The 18,042-nt window shown below is 43.5% G+C and overlaps 1 long non-coding RNA gene across 6 annotated transcripts in view; it reads right to left on the bottom strand.

Annotated features, from left to right (window-relative positions):
- Positions 1–6,256: 6,256 nt before the first annotated feature.
- The window catches only part of LOC310681672, a 214,389-nt gene continuing 202,603 nt past the window's right edge, over positions 6,257–18,042 (bottom strand). For 2 of the 6 annotated variants that reach the window (XR_014513487.1, XR_014513488.1), the window contains exons 2-3: positions 14,467–14,575; positions 11,410–12,019 (exon numbers count right to left, since the gene is read on the bottom strand). This is a non-coding gene — a long non-coding RNA (uncharacterized lncRNA). Of the gene's footprint in view, positions 7,999–11,409; positions 12,020–14,466; positions 14,576–14,730; positions 14,759–14,804; positions 15,114–15,544; positions 15,575–18,042 lie in introns of those variants that run through there. The other 4 variants (XR_014513486.1, XR_014513489.1, XR_014513490.1 and 1 more) reach the window with 4 other exon arrangements.

Genomic DNA, 18,042 nt, shown 5'->3' with positions numbered 1-18,042 from the left:
AGTCTATGTAACCTGAAGCGTATGTAGCCTGAGGTACCACTGTATAGTTATAAATGGAAAAGGGACACGGGTGGCGCTGTGGTCTAAACCACAGAGCCTCTAGGGCTTGCTGATCAGAAGGTCGGCATTTTGAATCCCCACAACGGGGTGAGCTCCCGTTGCTCTGTCCCAGCTCCTGCCAACCTAGCAGTTCAATAGCACACCAGTGCAAGTAGATAAATAGGTGGCGGGAAGGTAAACAGTGTTTCCGTGCGCTCTGGTTTCCGTCACAGTGTTCTGTTGCGCCAAAAGCAGTTTAGACCTGCTGGCCACATGACCCGGAAAGCTGTCTGTGGACAAACGCCGGCTTCCTCGACCTGAAAGCAAGATGAGTGCCACGCCATAGTCACCTTTGTATGAATTAACTGTCCAGGGGTCCTTTACCTTTTACCTTAAAAAGGTAAAGGTACCCCTGACTGTTAGGTCCAGTCACGGACAACTCTGGGGTTGCGTGCTCATCTCGCTCTATAGGTCAAGGGAGCCGGCGTTTGTCCACAGACAGCTTCCAGGTCATGTGGCCAGCATGACTAAGCCACTTCTGGTGAACCAGAGCAGCGCATGGAAATGCCATTTATCTTCCCGCCAGAGCGGTACCTATTTATCTACTTGCACTTTAACGTGCTTTCAAACTGCTGGCAGGAGCTGGAATCAAACAATGGGAGCTCACCCTGTCGTGGGGATTCGAATTGCCGACCTTCTGATCAGCAAGCCTTAGGCTCAGTGGTTTAGACCACAGCACCACCCGCGTCCCTACCAAGTCATAAATGAGTCTATGTGCATGCCAAAGACCCTCTTCCATTCGCTTCGATTTCTGTCCCCAAAAGTCCTGTATTGGTAACCATTCTGCTGTTATAAGACATTTTAAAAAATCAAATGCTCTTCAGCATAATTGTGGGGGTGGGGGGCGGTGAATGGAACCCACAAGCAGGCCTGTTGACTTGATCTCTTTCCCTGCTATTGAAATATGAAATAGCTCCCACAACTGGAGCTTTTCTCCAATATGGAAAATGTTAACCAAGTAAACAAACTTGAAAACTTGGCAAATCTGAAGTTTGTAGCAACCTTGAAAATTCCAAGCTGCTTTTTTTGATGTCAGGAGCTTGGAGGGCAAAAAGGATTTTTTTGTTTTGTTTTAAAAACTCATTTAATCAAGTATTAATCAATATTTGGGACAAGTTTTCTTCTTTAACCATTGGGTTGTTGCCTGGCCCGGGTCTATGGGATGTAATGGGCTTTGGATATGCCTTTAAGTAAACACTTCATTTCTGTTTTTGAAAGCCTGGTGTGTGTTAATTTCATTGCATGTTTTCCTGTGGGAAAAGCATTTCAACTCATTGAGTAACTTTAGAGTCCCTGAAATGTGCATACATATTAAGTGGGTATCACTGTTTGCATCCTAGCAGGAAAACGAAGAGATAAAAATCAATTCTAATGAATTCTAATTAACCCAGTGAACTCTCCGTAGGGGTTGAAGTATGAAGAAAGAGCCTCAAGGCAGCTGTAAATAGAGCAATAGGTCACGGAAAGCTCATCTACTGAAATCCAGTGAATTAGTTATATTAGCCCAGCAAAAGGATTCTGATTTTGAAAACAAGATGTTCATTACCACTCTTCTTTAGGAAATAGGGAAATAGATGGCTTCACACATAGAGAAACACAGACTTTTCTATCTTATATTCAGGTTCAACCTTAATTATAGTTGGATCAATATGTAAGAAGCAACTTTGAGATGACCTTGGCAGCCCCATTCTTCAGATAAAGTTTGCACTAAACAAACTCCAATGAAGTCGGACGCTGTGGCGATTTTAATCAGAAAAACAGTCAGTGGGAGTGCCGGACTCTTTCTTCCCCCAATACTCTCCTGTTGCCATTCTTTCTCCCTAGCCTATTTTCACCTACTAAAGACTCTGAGAGCTGGGGGACAGGGAGGGGAGCGAGAAAGAAATTGGGAGGATATTGCAGGGAAAGGAACCAAAGGGGGTTAAGCAAAGCTTTCCGCTTGAAATCTCTCCCAACCGCTACTTCGCAGCAGCAAAGCCACATTTGAAAACAAAGCTCTGCTACTCTCACCTCTCCTTTTGACACTTCTTCTTTCTTCTTTGGCGATCACTAGTAGCCGAGTAAGATTGTCTTCCATAAACATGGTTTTAACAATGAGTCCGTAAGTGACTGTGGAGGCCAGTTCTGGATCCACACGTCCTTCCACAGTGGGGACATTGGTTCCTGGGCGGGAGTTGATCACGGTGTGGATTTGCCAAACGTGCCTTTCTCTTAGCACGTTTCTCCCTTGTGTCCTGAGTTCGAGTGTCTTCAAAGTCCATAACACCTTTGGTAAAGGCTGTTCTCCAGCTGGAGTGCTAGCAGGCCAGTGTTTCCCCGTTGTCGATGTTTATACTACTTTTTTAAAGATTTGCCTTGAAACAGTCTTTAAACCTCTTTTGCTGACCACCAGCATTACGCTTTCCATTTTTAAGTTCAGAATAGAGTAGTTGCTTTGGAAGACGATAATCAGGCATCTGCACAACATGGCCTGTCCAACGAAGTTGATTTTGAAGAATCATCGCTTCAACACTGGTGATCTTTGCTTCTTCCAGTACACTGGCATTAGTTCTCCTATCTTCCCAAGTGATGTGTAAAAATTTTTGGAGACACCGTTGATGGAATCTTTCGAGAAGTTGGAGATGGCGTTTGTAAGTGGTCCATGTTTCACAAGCATACAATAAGGTTGGTAGTACAATAGCTTTGTAAACAAGCATTTTGGTTTCCCTGCGAATGTCCTGGTCCTCAAATACTCTGCACTTCAATCGGGAGAAAGCCACACTCTCAGAGCTCAGGCGATGCTGGACTTATATCCATCAAAACTTATTTACACTGTTGAGTTTATCTTAATGCTGCCAGTGTTTTCAAGTGTACACAATTCCCCCCCCCCCCATATATTCAATAAACATTTCCCAATCTTCTCTAAATGTATGTTCTTCTTGTTCTCTTATTCTATATGTTAGGTCCTCAAGCTGCACATATTCCATCAGTTTAAGTTGCCATTCTTCTTAGTTGGGACCTCGCTCGCTTTCCATTTTTGGGCTAACGAAACACGGACAAAGTAGTGGCATACATAAATAAACTTTTTTGACACCTGGGAATTTCCATCTGAATTATCTCCAACAAAAAGGACTCTGGTGTTTTTTGTTTTTTTAAAGTGCTTTAAAACATTTTTTTCAATTCATTATAAATTATTTCCCAATACTCTTTTACCCTTCTACAAGTACAAATTGTGCCTTATTTCCTAGGAAGTATGCTTAGGATTATAGTTCCAGTTTTCAGAAAACTCTGTCCAATGAGGGTAGCTGTTTACAGCGGCATAAAGACATTGCGTTCGCTCAACTACATATATGACAAATGGATCCTACCTTGCAGGATTTTTCTAAGTTATAGAATAACCAAACAGTAGGGGGTATGCTAATGCAAGCATAACTTCTGCTTTTTGTGAGCAAGTAAAGATAAAAGCTGCCCTGAATTCATTACACTCCGTAGAGTCTTTCGTCTCTTCAGGTACACTTTTTCTTCTAGCTCCTTTTTAAATATTGGATTTTTAAAGGTTTGTTTAATCACAAACTGACAGGATTCTGCTCCGTATCAGTGTAAACATAGCAACATGATATCCAGAACCGATCTAGTGATGTTTTAACAAGGGAAGATTAGGGTATTGCCTGTAACATTCAGTTGCATTCATAGAATCATAGAATCATAGAGTTGGAAGAGACCACAAGGGCCACCGAGTCCAACCCCCTGCCAAGCAGGAAACACCATCAGAGCACTCCTAATATATGGTTGTCAAGCCTCTGCTTAAAGACCTCCAAAGAAGGAGACTCCACCACTCTTCATCAGTTGGATTGAAAAGATTGCTTGGTCTTAAATTATCACTCCCTCATGCCTTACTTCCTGCTGAAAGCATGATTTGCTAATCCCGTAACATTCCTGGATTTAGGGTGTGTAAATACCAGGCTCCTTATAGACTATTTCCACTAGCAGGAATTTGGGCTCTAAAGTTCCTTTGCTCAATTACAAATAGAACACGTCTTCTGCAACAGTTCTATTTTGATTTGAATCCTGCATAATGCTTGTGAGTTGCTTCCACCGTATCATCTGGAAACTGCAGTGAAGGTTCATTCTTTGAACACCTGTATCCAATTCTATTATATAGGCGGAAAGAGGCACTATTTTTGAACATGAGCTAGATGACAAAAATATGCCAACAATTCACAACCGTAACACCTGAAGTTCTGAGGAATCGCATGATAAAAAGTAACGACTTACAGTCGTACCTTGGTTCTTAAATAGAATCCGTCTGTTCAACTTCTGAAAATGTTTGAAAACCAAGGTGCAGCGTCAGATGTTTGGCTTCCAAAAAACATCTGCAAACCGAAACACTCACTTCCAGGTTTGCGGCATTCAGGAGCCAAAATGTTCTAATCACAAGGCGTTCAAGAACCAATGTACGAGTGTACTCCTTATGTGACCATCCCAGATTCACTGAACTGCATGCCTTCATTTTACTAGGCAAACCTAGCTTCTAGTGAAGTTTTTAGCTATACTTTTCAAGTTTATACATTTCATTAGTTTTACAACCAATTTAACATTTCAGAGTTTGACCTCCTGCCCCCTTTTTCTGCGGTTCCTTAAATTTAATTTTTAATATCTTCTGCATATCCAAATTCATTTAATTTGCTCATTTAATTATCTACTTTAAATATATACTCTTATGAAACTGCAGGTTATTACCATAATCCTGCCATTGTTTTTATCTGTTTGCAATTTATCTGTAAATATTCAATAAACCGTTTCCATTCTTTTATAAAAAGTTCGTTATCGTGATTTCTTATTCTTCAGGTAAGTTCGCCATTTCTGCATCTTCCATAAGTTTTTGTATCCGTTCTTTCTTTGCTGAGAAAAGAGCTTTTTTTCAGCCAGAATTGGCCAGAACTGAGTTGTTACCTTTGAGGTGGGCGCCACTGCCATCCTAAGAGAACAAGAGAGGCTTTACTCCTGAGTTCCAGCACCTCTTTTTCTAGGAAAATAGCACTTGTTGAAACCAAATTACTTGTCATTGGGCCACACTGGTCTTTTTCTAAGTTTCCATAGTGGGAACATTTATATGGCCAAACCGTAACGATCAAAAAACAAACACAACTGCCACCATTCTGGTTTCTCAAATGTGCTGTTTCACAAACACACGAAATTGTACAGGCATCCTGACGAATTGTTCTCTGAGCATTTCCTTTGGGTATTCAAGGAATGCTGAGTATTCTTGAAGCTGGGAGTTGTACAAAAGATCCTTCGTGGTTGCACCGTCAGCTGAAATGTTTGAACTGAGCAGCTGCTTATCTCGTGAATGGAATTTCCTGTTAGTACACTTTTCGGCCCTGTTCTTCAGAAAAAAAAAAAAGAATGGCAAATGTCAAGAAGCCTTGCCAATGGATCATGCCCAAATATCTTTCTGACGAGGGATATTTCACTTTCTTAAAACTGTATATTATTCTGTCTGAATAGGGGAACCATTTAAGATTGAGGGGTTGGGGCAGGCATAAAAGATTTCAGATAGAGGGGCAAAACGCCAAACAAGCTTTGGAAGCCTAATCTTGGATATATTCCCAATTAAATTTGCAAACCCCCCAAAATGCTGCATTTGAAGAGCATTCACAGCTGCTACTTCTTTATACTTTACATACTATAACTGTAGTAATGTTATTAACAAATATTATCCATTTTGCTTTCATTTTAGAAAGGATTTCTGTCTTTGGCATGCCTAAATCCCCACTCAGCCATGAAGCTCACTGACTTTTGGTTAGTCACTCACTCTCAGCCTAACTTACCTTACTGACTGACAGCAGCTCTCCAAGATTCCAGGATTTTATCCCAGCAAGATTGTCTCCTGGAGATTTTCTACATGGAAAGCAGATGCTCCCCTTTCTGAACTATGAACTTTCCACTGAATTTAGAGCAACTAGTTTAAAACACAGCTATGTTTTTCTTTTTCTCAATTTCAATCGAATCTGATTTAGGGAAAAACACATTAAGATGCAGTATTTCCTAAGAAGCAACAGGATAGATATGGATTGTGGCTAATATCGTGTGCAAACTGCTTCTCAAACCAGCAGTGTGGGTATTGGATGCAGAGTAAACAGGAGTGTGTAATTCAGCTTAAGATGGGACGAACCATTCTTGGACAGCTTCGTAGTGTCAGCAGACCTTGCAGCTTGTGTGAATCAGATTGGAATAATTTCTGGAGTTCAAAGGCTTTATTCATGCAGGAACTATTTACGGGGTGGGTGGAGATGAGAGAAAATAGAAGACATCTTGTCTGTAGAGAAGAACAAACCAAATGGCTCAGGTTTTAAGGGTGGGGTTACAAGAAACATTGATACACAAACAGTGCCCTCTCATGGTTTAAGTAACACATGCCTTAACTACGAACTCAAGAAAAGGAAATGTAGTTTTCTCCAACACATAGGCATGCAGTCTAATCCATATGTTTGTGTTCTGAGCAGAGCATAATCTATTGGCTGCAGAATGGGAAGGTTTGCTCCAGATTGTGGAATGAGCTGAAATCTTTCCCCAGCCTGCTGAGGATGCTATAACCTTCCAAAATGTGAGTCTGTGTGCATGCATATGTATATGTTTACTTATAATACAAAAAATGGTCTTGATTGTATCACTTGCTTTAGACTTCTCCATGGAATCCTTAATGAGTGGCATGCCCAACCTTTACCTTATATAGGCACAAAGTGTTGCTATTAAAGGCGCCTTACTTTCTTAGAAATGGACAGCTGGTGATACATATCATGACATTCATTGCAAGACAGAAGTCCCTTTTTTAATATGCCCAATTGCAAACAACAAACAAACTTCTGTATCTAAAAATATCAGATGAAATCAAATCTCTCTTAGTCAAAGGGGTAAAATTTCAAAGCAAGACAAAAGAATCAAGGAGTGACTGCATTTCAAGAATCCTCCATGTAAGAATTTGTTGTCATCTGTCACTCTGCAACAGTGTCTGTTTCCAGAAGCTGGCATCTCAGCTGCCATGCCACTCCTTGAAAACCACTCCACCCAAAGAAATCTGAGTGTTGCATCGGGAGAGCTTCAGATAGCAGATGCATTACTGCACTGATTGTGCAAATGTCTCCTATAGAGCACTCAAGTCCTCCCCCCAGTGGCTGTTATTTATTGGTGCTTTAAAGGAAAGCACTGACATTTCATAATGGCCCTTAATACAGTATGATTGCATCTTGTGCAAGGGTTATGCTTTGGGGATGGTGCACATACGCAAAACCGTGTATACACAACCTGCCCCCTTGGAACTATCCTGCGCAAGCAAACTTTTCTTCCAGAGCAGGCATGCTAAGAGGGCCTTAATCCTCCCCACTAAACAAGCTGAGAGCTTTTAAGCTCTCCTCCTTGCTTTTGGGCAAGTCCTGCTCAGTGTGTGGCTCTGGGGGCGCTCTCGCAAAACCTTGAAAGGGCTGTCTGAGTTCCCGTAAGATCTCACAAGAGCACCCCAGAGCCTAGGAAGTGAGCCAGAGAGCTTCAAAGCTCTTTCCACACCAGGAAAGCCCAGCGCAAAGGAGCAGTTGATTTGGGAAATTTCAACAGCTTTCAGACACGCATGGTTGAAATCGGGTCATAGAATGGCATCCAACGTAGGATTTCTAGAATTCCAAAAGGGTCCGATCCACAGCAGCTGTGTCATAGCCACTGGTGCAGGTGGAAGACAATAATTTGCTCACCAGTCCTCTGTCTCTTGGCTACTCCTAGGTGAGCAGCTGTCGAGGCAGTTGCTGCAACGGAGAGGTCCCACCCTGGACTTATGTATCTCCACTATCTGAGCTGTGCGCAAGCAGGCGCAGACTATATCTGAGTGTAACCTCTACCTGCTCCTCCCTCTTCAATCCTCTTCTTGACCTGGGAGACAGAAGCAGGGGGCAGGAGGGAGAGGTGTGGAAGTCCTTGACCCAACACAGCCTGCCGCATCCCTCCCTCCTCCACCACCTGTTCTTCATTTTCTGAATGGCCGCCAAGACTGTACAACACCGGTCCTGAAAGACCTACATTGGCTCCCAGTACGTTTCTGAGCACAATTCAAAGTGTTGGCGTTGACCTTTAAAATCCTAAATGACCTTGGCCCGGTATACCTGAAGGAGCGTCTCCACCCCCATCGTTCAGCCCAGACACTGAGGTCCAGCTCTGAGGGCCTTCTGGCAGTTCCCTCACTGCAAGAAGTGAGGTTACAGGGAACCAGGCAGAGGGCCTTCTCGGTAGTGGCGCCCACCCTGTTGAACGCCCTCCCAGCAGATGTCAAGGAAATAAACACCTATCTGACTTTTAGAAGACATCTGAAGGCAGCGCTGTTTAGGGGAGTTTTTAATGTTTGATTGGCAGTGTATAAATGATGATGATGATGATGATGATGATGATGATGATTTTCTATCCTGCATCATCTCCTGCCTCTGACTGTCATCTCCTGGCTGTTACAGGCTCCCCCAGATCACTGCTCCTTTCTTCCAAGTCAGTCTTGCAACTCTACTTCTGCCCAGCCACCACTACTCAGTGTCCAAACAGCCCCCAATATCCCTCTGTTGGAGGCAATATTCCACTTGCTGGAATTTTAATTGAGGAGTATGCTCATGATCCCCTTGAGGACGTCCTATAGGCACCCGCTTGGCCACTGGGAGAGCAGGATACAAAAGCAGGTGTGTTTTAGGTCCGATCTTGCCAGGCTCTTTTTATAGACTGAGGTTTAAAAGGGTCAGACTCCAAACAGTATAGAATGTCAGTTGTAATTCCCTTTGCCGCTTAACTGCAGGTGAATGATGACTCAGTAATGCTTGGAGACACTAATCGGGAAGCAGCTGAAAAGCCAAGGTATTTTAAAATTCACTACATTTCTTAGATTTGGATTATTTCTATATCAGCGTGCCTGGGCAGTGAAAGATTTCACTTGCAAAAACTGCATTCTGCATTTTTGGAAATGTGTGTCAAGTTGAAAGGGCCAACTGGCAAATCTGGCAGCCGTAGAAGAAAGCTCTTTTGTATTCACAACTAGGAAGAGGAGAAATGAATGCAAGTTATGTTGAAATGGGAATTCTAGCATTGGCTTCGTCCTCATATGAGAAGCACAGTCTGAATCTGCTTCAGTGATCTGAGTGTTCCACCTTGTGGTCAAGTCATTGAACTAGAAGTGATTCAGGAAAAACTGACAGAAAAGATCAGTGTGCAATAAATTGAAGCTTATTTTCCTTCCCATGGTTTTCCAATATCCAGTGAGCCTGGAAGGTTCATAACATGAGCCTGGATTTGAACCCTGCTATACTCAAAGCGAGTCCAAAATTCCATGCATTGGATCAAAGTGGCTCTTTGCAGAAGCCAAGAAAATGATGCAGCACAGTATTTTTCAAAGTATGGTCTAGGGATGACCACTAGGCATTGATGCCATACAAGATGGGTGATACCTGGCTTGAGAGCAGTACATGTGAAAAGGATCTAGGAGTCTTGGTTGACCACAAACTTGACATGAGCCAACAGTGTGACGCGGCAGCTAAAAAAGCCAATGCAATTCTGGGCTGCATCAATAGGAGTATAGCATCTAGATCAAGGGAAGTAATAGTGCCACTGTATTCTGCTCTGGTCAGACCTCACCTGGAGTACTGTGTCCAGTTCTGGGCACCACAGTTCAAGAAGGACACTGACAAACTGGAACGTGTCCAGAGGAGGGCAACCAAAATGGTCAAAGGCCTGGAAACGATGTCTTATGAGGAATGGCTAAGGGAGCTGGGCATGTTTAGCCTGGAGAAGAGGAGGTTAAGGGGTGATATGATAGCCATGTTCAAATATATAAAAGGATGTCACATAGAGGAGGGAGAAAGGTTGTTTTCTGCTGCTCCAGAGAAGCGGACACGGAGCAATGGATCCAAACTACAAGAAAGAAGATTCCACCTAAACATTAGGAAGAACTTCCTGACAGTAAGAGCTGTTAGACAGTGGAATTTGCTGCCAAGGAGTGTGGTGGAGTCTCCTTCTTTGGAAGTCTTTAAGCAGAGGCTTGACAACCATATGTCAGGAGTGCTCTGATGGTGTTTCCTGCTTGGCAGGGGGTTGGACTCGATGGCCCTTGTGGTCTCTTCCAACTCTATGATTCTATGATTCTATCTTCTGGTTGCACTGAAGACTTTCAGATAGGCCAGTGCCAGTAACAACTTCCCACATGTTGGCTAGAGCAAGAGAGTGGGTCAGAGAAAGGGTCCATTTGGGTGGTGAAAACACCACGCTTCATGGTAGGCCATAAAACGAGCCCTCAGTGCCCTGACCCACGGGTCACGTTTTTACCAAAAAATCTGACGTCCGATTCACTTGAAAATGGTGCCCAACCCCTGCAAATTGCCTGCTGCAAAGTCATCCGATTCACTTGAAAAGGGTGCCAACACCTGCAAATTGCCCACTGCAAAGTTTGGCGGTACAAACAGCGCATTGCACAGTAGGTGGAAGGCAATACGGGGGGAAATTGTGCTGTTGCTGTGACTTCATAGCTAGAAAACTCTCTTTTTGCCTCTTACGTGACAACTCAGCAGAGTTTGTTTGCACATTGGGAGAAACATATTGATGGTAGAGCCGTTTAAGAATGTAACCATTTTGGAACCAATGGTTCTGCCATCTTGGCCTCACCACCAAGAAGGGTCTATCTCTTGTAAGCTTGTCCTAAGACATGGACGGTCATGTAATATCTCTCATTTATGTCTCGTAGCCAAGGAGTAATTATCACTTTGTTAACATGGCATCTAGTATACCCTGCTTCTTTACATTTCCAACACTTACTAGATCCTGTTCTATACATTTTTGCTAATTTAACCAGATACCACCAATGCATCATTTTCATATAATTCTCTTTTAGTAGGGTTGTATGCAACAATTCATAAAATATTGCATGTCAATAAAAAGGTCATAAATGCAACAATGTGAATAATTATATTATAATTATATTATATTATAATTATAATTATATTATAATTATAATAAAAATTATATTATAATTTTATATATATATATATATATATATATATATATATATATATATATATATATACATATATATATATTATAATATAATGATGAGAGTTCATATTCAACAAAACTGGAAATTCATAGGAACTCTCTGATAGCCTTAGAGTAACTGAAAGAGAACTGAAATTGACAGAGCCTTCTATCCCTGCCTCTGACTGCAGTTTTTCCACATAGGAATTTGTTTTCACAGAAAATCCATCCCTGGCCTTCCCTACAGTTTGCTTTACTTTTTCTTTACTTTTTCAATGTAATTTGAACGTGGTGCGTGGTATGGGGAGTTGCTGCTATTGTTACGCAGACTCTATCATGTGCCTGCCCTCCAATACCTAAGCCAAATCCAACCTGCACCTGGAATCAAGAGTTGGTGGGGCCAAGCATGGTCCGCACCACAGTGAATAGGAAAAGACCAAGGAGCCACAGAGTGGACATGGTCATCTATTTAAAAAAGAAGAGCAGATGAAGGTTGCTCTTAGACAGAAGGCATAGTCAACAACTTGATCAGTGAGCTCCACCTGACAAACCACTTATTGGGCATGCATCTTGATTTGCTTGCTTATGCAGAAGTTAGATTATATCTGGACTTTAAGGAGCAAGCTGGATGACAGAGCACTTTAATCCACTTTAACTGCACCATCCTAAATCTCCAGTGTACACTGCAATCCCTCCCACAAAATACTAACAAGGAAGTGGCTGCTTCCACTTGGATCAGGCTTTCTTTCTGGCTTTTCTTTCACGCTCTCCATGACCAGCTTGACAGGTCCTGTAGGGATTTGACAAAGGAGGTATTTGCCAGGTTCAGGGTATGGAGAGCCGAAAGGGGAGTGTCCAGGGCTGGCATTGCCTCGGCAAGGTCTCCCTCAAACTCCTCCTGTAATCATATCAAATATACCACATTGTCAGGATGAACAGATTTAAAAAGAAAGAAAGGGGGGTAGCACTTGCGTCAACAGAGTCTGCCCCAAGTAAGAAACCTTTTTCTTGCAGATGCCTTGAAAGCACAACTTAGGTGCTCCTTTATTACGTCAGAGAATTCTACAAGGCAGAAATGCAGAGTCCTGTTCTTTGATCTCTGTTAAGGCTGAATTGTTTCTTGTGTGGTATTTGTGGAAACATCATTGTAAGAGGTCTGAGTTATTCTTCCCCAGAATGTGTAGTTTCATTCATTCTCACCGGGGGCAAACCGTCAGCTTCTCTCAGTTGTTCATGTTTGGGTGCCACCACATTTGTGGCACGGTCGTGCTCTTCAACGGCCCTGACCCCTTCTTTCACGCTCTCCATGGCCAGCTTGACGGGTATTGGTGGATCTGGCATGGGTTTGAAAAAGGAGATATTTGGCAGGTTCAGGGCAAGGGGAGCCGAAAAGGGAGGGTCCAGGGCTGGCATTGCCTCAGCAAGGCCTCCTTCGCACTCCTCCTGGAATCATATAAAATATACCACATTGTCAGGATGAACAGTCCAGTGAAACAATAACTTTCCAAGAACCACCCTTTCCTTTCTTATTCCAGGTGCTGTCACTGGATGTGCCTTGATTGGTATTGATGGAGGGCCCTCTCGGTGGCAGTTCCCCACCTGTCAAATGCACTCCCTGCTGCAACGGGAACGTGGTCACCCAGTAAGTTTTAGAACTCAGTGGGGATTTGATAACCCTGGTCTCCTCTGGCCTAACACTCTAACTCATTCTCATCCTCTCCCTTTCTTTGCTTGCTTGTGTTGATGGGGAGAGGGAGAAGGGTAGAGGGAGTTATTTTTTGTCTTTGGAAGATAAATGCATCAATATTTTTCCTAGATGACTTAAATATGTCTGCCAAGGAGGTATACGGAGCCTAGTCTTCTACAGAATTCCTTAGGCAATGGATTGATCACAGCCACTGGTATGACAAGAAGGTCATCTCAAGGCTTGCTATTGTTGATGTTCTGTTCCTTTCAGCAAAGGGGCCTCCGGGAGGTGGAAGGAATGATATTACCTGCATGATGTCAGATTAAATGCAATAGGACAGCCTTTCTCAACTTTGGGTCCCCAATGTTGTTGGACTACAACTCCCATCATCCCTAACTAGAAGGACCAGGTCAGGGATGGTGGGAGTTGTAGACCTACAACATCTGGGGACCCAAGGTTGAGAAGGGCTGCAAAAGGGCACCATCCTTCCCTCTAATGTTAGGATTTTAGCTAAGAAAGGGCCATGGAGATTTTTGAAGAAAATCTAAAGGCAATGGGGGAAATGTACAAACACAAAAGCTGGTGCCATAAGAACTGGATATGCTCATTACCCAGGGAATACTTGTAATTAATTAGGGTGGGGAGGTGGAAAACATGGAGGAAGGAGGGGGGGGTCACCCTGACTGGAAACCTTACCAAGAGCACTCCTATTAGAAGGTGAGGGTGCCCAACATCTTTCCTCCTCTAATTTTGGACTCAGATAGTTGCATGTCAATCAGTCTGAAAGAAATATGGATCAACCTACAAATGGTAGCTCTGTGAGGGATCTCCTAACAACTTTCAGCACCTTTAACAAACTACAGTTCCCAGGATTCTTTGGGACAGGAAGCCAGGGCAATTTAAAGTGGCATAATAGTACAGTGGTGCCTCGCAAGACGAAATTAATTCGTTCTGCGAGTTTTTTCGTCTTGTGAATTTTTCGTCTTGCGAAGCACGGTTTCCCATAGGAAATGCATTGACAGTTTCCCATAGGAATGCATTGACGGTTTTAAGAAAAAGGCGCAAGACGTTTTCGTCTTGCGAAGCAAGCCCATAGGGAAATTCGTCTTGCGAAGCAACTCAAAAAACAAAAAACTCTTTCGTCTTGCGAGTTTTTCGTCTTGCGAGGCATTCGTCTTGCGAGGTACCACTGTACCTTAAATGTATGGTGTAGACGTGACCTTGCCACCTTCACCAGCAGTTTCACCTGTCTGCCTGGGGTCACCAGAAGGAATGGCAAAGCTGCACTGAGACTTACTCTGCCTTCCTTTGTGTCTCACAGGGCGTTTCACAAGGCACCTGGCCATTGTTTCCATCAGTGGTATTGATGATCAAACTTTAGATTTGAGATTTGAGACCACTATTCTGAGGCCACTATTCTGAGGAATGTGCTTCTCTTCAAGAGAGCACATGTTGTGGTATTTATATGTGCAGAAGCTGCCCCAGGAGTTTAAACATAACACATAACTTTCTTTGGTACAATAAAACATACAGTGCTTTTTGGGGGGGGGGATGTTTAGGGGTACTCTCATTTTGACTCAAGGAAATAACCATTTTATAGTTGAAATTGGGGGAAATAAATACAGTAAATGGACAAAAGTACAAAGAACATGCACTACCTCATGCTAGATTCCAACTCCTACTTCACACATTAAATGCTTGTTCAGTCTGAGACTCAGGAAATGAGGCTGCCATCGGGGGTAGCAACAGAATTGAGGATTCACCGTGCTAGAGAAGAAAATAAAATGTTTAAAATTTTTAGTTTCTTCCGTTTGATTCACAAAATGTTTAGGGGTGTGAGTACCTCTGCGTTCCCCCCAGAAAAAAGTACTGAAAATACACACACACACGAGAAACTGGCAGACTTATGAGGTTTTACCTACTTATTCTGAGGCACATAGCTGTATAAAATGCACAGTAAAAGTCTCTCTCTCACTCTCTGGACTTGATAACAGACCTAACTGAAAAGAACTGCCTGCTGTGGTGACATCCTAGGATTCCAGACCACATCAACTCTTTCCATAATGCATTTCCCTCAACCACATCTAGCCGCTATGTACCACTGCCACTGCTCTTGCTATAGAATCCTGTACTGTTGTGTGTTTGTTATCTGAAGTGACACTTGATTTAGGATCAGGAGGCTGATAAAAAACCTCCATTGTTAGCAAAAAAGGAAGCTGTTGTTGGTCCATCTAACGTAGCACTGTCTGCACTGACTGGTAGAAGCTCTCCAGGGTTTCAGGTGTTGGAGATGCCAGGGACTAAAATGTAAAGCATGTGTAAATTTACACATGTGGCAGACATGTGTAAATTTATGAGAGCCCACCCCTGAGGAGCCTGGCCAGCAGTGGCGTAGCGTGGGGGGTGCAGGGGGGGCCGGCCGCACCGGGCGCAACATCTGGGGGGGGGGCGCGCTCGCACTCGCAGCTCTCTGCCCCTGCCTGGCTCACTCACTCTCTCACTGCAGTGCTGGCTGTGCGAATCCGATCCGAGCTGCCGGGTTGCCGCCCACTATGGAGGGGAGGGTGCCAGGCGTGCGGTGCGGTGCGGAGAGAGAGCGAGGGGCTATCTGGGGGAGGGACAGTGCAGCGGGGGGGTGTGCAAATTACTTGCCTTGCCCCGGGTGCTGACAACCCACGCTACGCCACTGCTGGCCAGTTCCTTGTTCATGCATCTGGCAACGCTTTGACTCGTTACCAGTTCACAGGAGTGCTGCGTAAAGTGAGGTCGTGTGGTGAAGGACCTCGAAATTAAAGTTGGTAGGCCTGTTATTTTCAGACGTGATGGCGTGCATCTTTCCAACCCTGTGAGTGAGCTCTTGTTGTGTGACATCAGGCATGGCCTGATGGAGTGGTTGGACATAAGGTGAATGGTTTTCCGGATGTAGGTGGTCTTGGCAAGACCGCAAACTCATGGTCTCGGGTGGCAGTTATGGCCTTGGGTGGAATCCTTTAGTCTTTTGTTCCCTATATGGTGGGGGGCAGGGCGTGAAGTGGTGACACACCCCACTGCGGCATTAATTCCAGGGTCCCCGTCTTAGAGAGGTTATATATATGGGTATCACTGGCCCTACACTGAAAGGTCACCAGTGAACTATCCAGCGTGCGGGGATATGGGCTTGGCTGCCTGCTACACATAGGTCTCGCAGAGCACCCCCATATCCCATTTACTTTGATGAGCCCCAGTTCCCCCCGGCTGGGGTGCTGGGGGGGGGGTACACGCCCAAGACCTAAGCCAAAGTCTTCCTACATTTGGAAGTTTAATAAAGTTGTGGCCTAATTTTATTTCTTCCTTATGATCCCTGGGGGCTGTGGCTGTCACCGCCTGGTCATGCAATGCATATGCTACACTGGCTCTGGCCTGGGGGAACGCTCTGCCTCATGAGACCAGGGCCCTGCAGGACCTGATTTCTTTCCGCAGGGCCTGTAAGACAGAGTTGTTCCGCCTGGCCTTTGGCTTGGAATCATCTTGGTCCCCTCCCCCTCTTTCTCCCCCTCCCTCTCCTCCTGTGATGGAACTCCTATTTGGGGACTTCCCTGGTTTTTTTCTGGCCCATGTAGGACCAGTCTGGATAGTTAGCCTTGGTGAACACTTCATGTTTTCATTCCCAAAAAAGTTTTTGATTTGAGTTTCTACTGAAATGAGGCTGCAATTTAATGTTGTATTTTAATCTTGTTTTTTAAGTTGTATTTTAATCAATTGTTTTTATACCTGGTTTTAGCCGCCGTGAGTCCGGTCTTGGCCTGGGAGGGCGGGATATAAATAAAATTTATTATATTATTATTATTATTATTATTATTATTACTTAGGTAATCAGTGGGCAAAATGCATATATTTCTGAAAATAACATGCAGAAATGAATTATATTGGGGAAAATGGCTTGCAAAAATGGATATATTAGGCAAATACATACAAAAGTGTGTATGTTAGGGGAAATTAGCACTCAAATGCTAATGATTTATTTTTGGGGGGCCGGGGGATGGGTATTGCAAACCGGTGTGGAAATCAGCAGAACTGAACATAAAATTGGGAAATGAGAAACCGAAATTAACGGATTTGCTCATCCCTAGTGATGTCTGCAACTCTTCATGGCAAAGTGGGAGAAGAGAACCTAAGGGTGGGGTACATTGGAAAAAAAGGTCAGAGTTACATTTAACTTTTTTGCTTCTTTTCAAAGGATTGGCAAAACAATGGCTGCGGAAAACCTTCTCCTAACTCCTTCAAAATCTCACTACGTCTTCAACCTGCACGATTTCTCCCGGATCATCAGAGAAGTTTTGCTCTGCCACCATACCCATTTGCAGGTGTAAAAGCTACACTTGCTTTTATTTCATCAAATAGGGGCACCATCATCACCATAAAATTTAGCTTCTTGGGATTGTGGCTGTGAAGGAAAAGCCTGAGCTGAAAGAGAAGAACAAGCTGATTGTAGAAAGTGCAGCAAACAAGAAACAGCTGGAGGAGATTGAAGACGAAATCCTGGAAGTTCTTTCCAAGTCAGAAGGAAATACCTAAGAAGATGAAACAGCTATTAAAATCATCTTGTCTGAAGTAGCCTACTTGTCTGAAGAAATCTCTGAAAAGCAAGGAATTACCACTATTACTGAAATGGAAATAGATACCACCTGAATTGGGGTACAAGCCAGTGGCCATTCATTTAGAAATAGTCATCTTCTGCGTGTCTGATCTGGCTGACATGGAACCAATGTATCAATATTCCCTGATATGGTTTATTAACTGCTATGTCCAGTCTCTTGCCAATAGCAGGAAAAGTGACGTTTTGGAAGAAAGGATTGACTTCATAATTGAGCATTTCACAATCAGCATCTACAAAGCGTGTTCTCCCTAAAAGAGAGCACGTGTTGCCGTTGGGGGAACAGGCCACCTTGCCATGACTTGGCATTTTTGAAAGGAACCCAGCCGTTAAATGGTTAATTGGGTTGCTGGGGAGTATTGATTGTTGCTAATTGAGAGGAGGGGTCAAAGTCTATAAATACAGGGGACAGACGTTAGCACGGCCTCTTGGCCGTTTTGCAGCGGATCAGGAACATCGGAGACGGTTGTATTGAGCTTACCTCGGGTTCTACTTTCGTTTTCCCCTTGGCCTGAAAAATAATAATAATTATAATAATAATATTAATAATTAATTGAATTTACTTTCTTATTCCTTTACCTACGCTAACCCCCCCCTTCCT

The sequence above is a fragment of the Podarcis tiliguerta genome (genome assembly GCF_965153285.1).
Source record: "Podarcis tiliguerta genome assembly, chromosome: 7".
Lineage (NCBI taxonomy): Eukaryota > Metazoa > Chordata > Lepidosauria > Squamata > Lacertidae > Podarcis > Podarcis tiliguerta.
The sequence above is the reverse complement of the archived record's forward strand: the minus strand, read 5'-3'. Positions and strand labels throughout refer to the sequence as shown.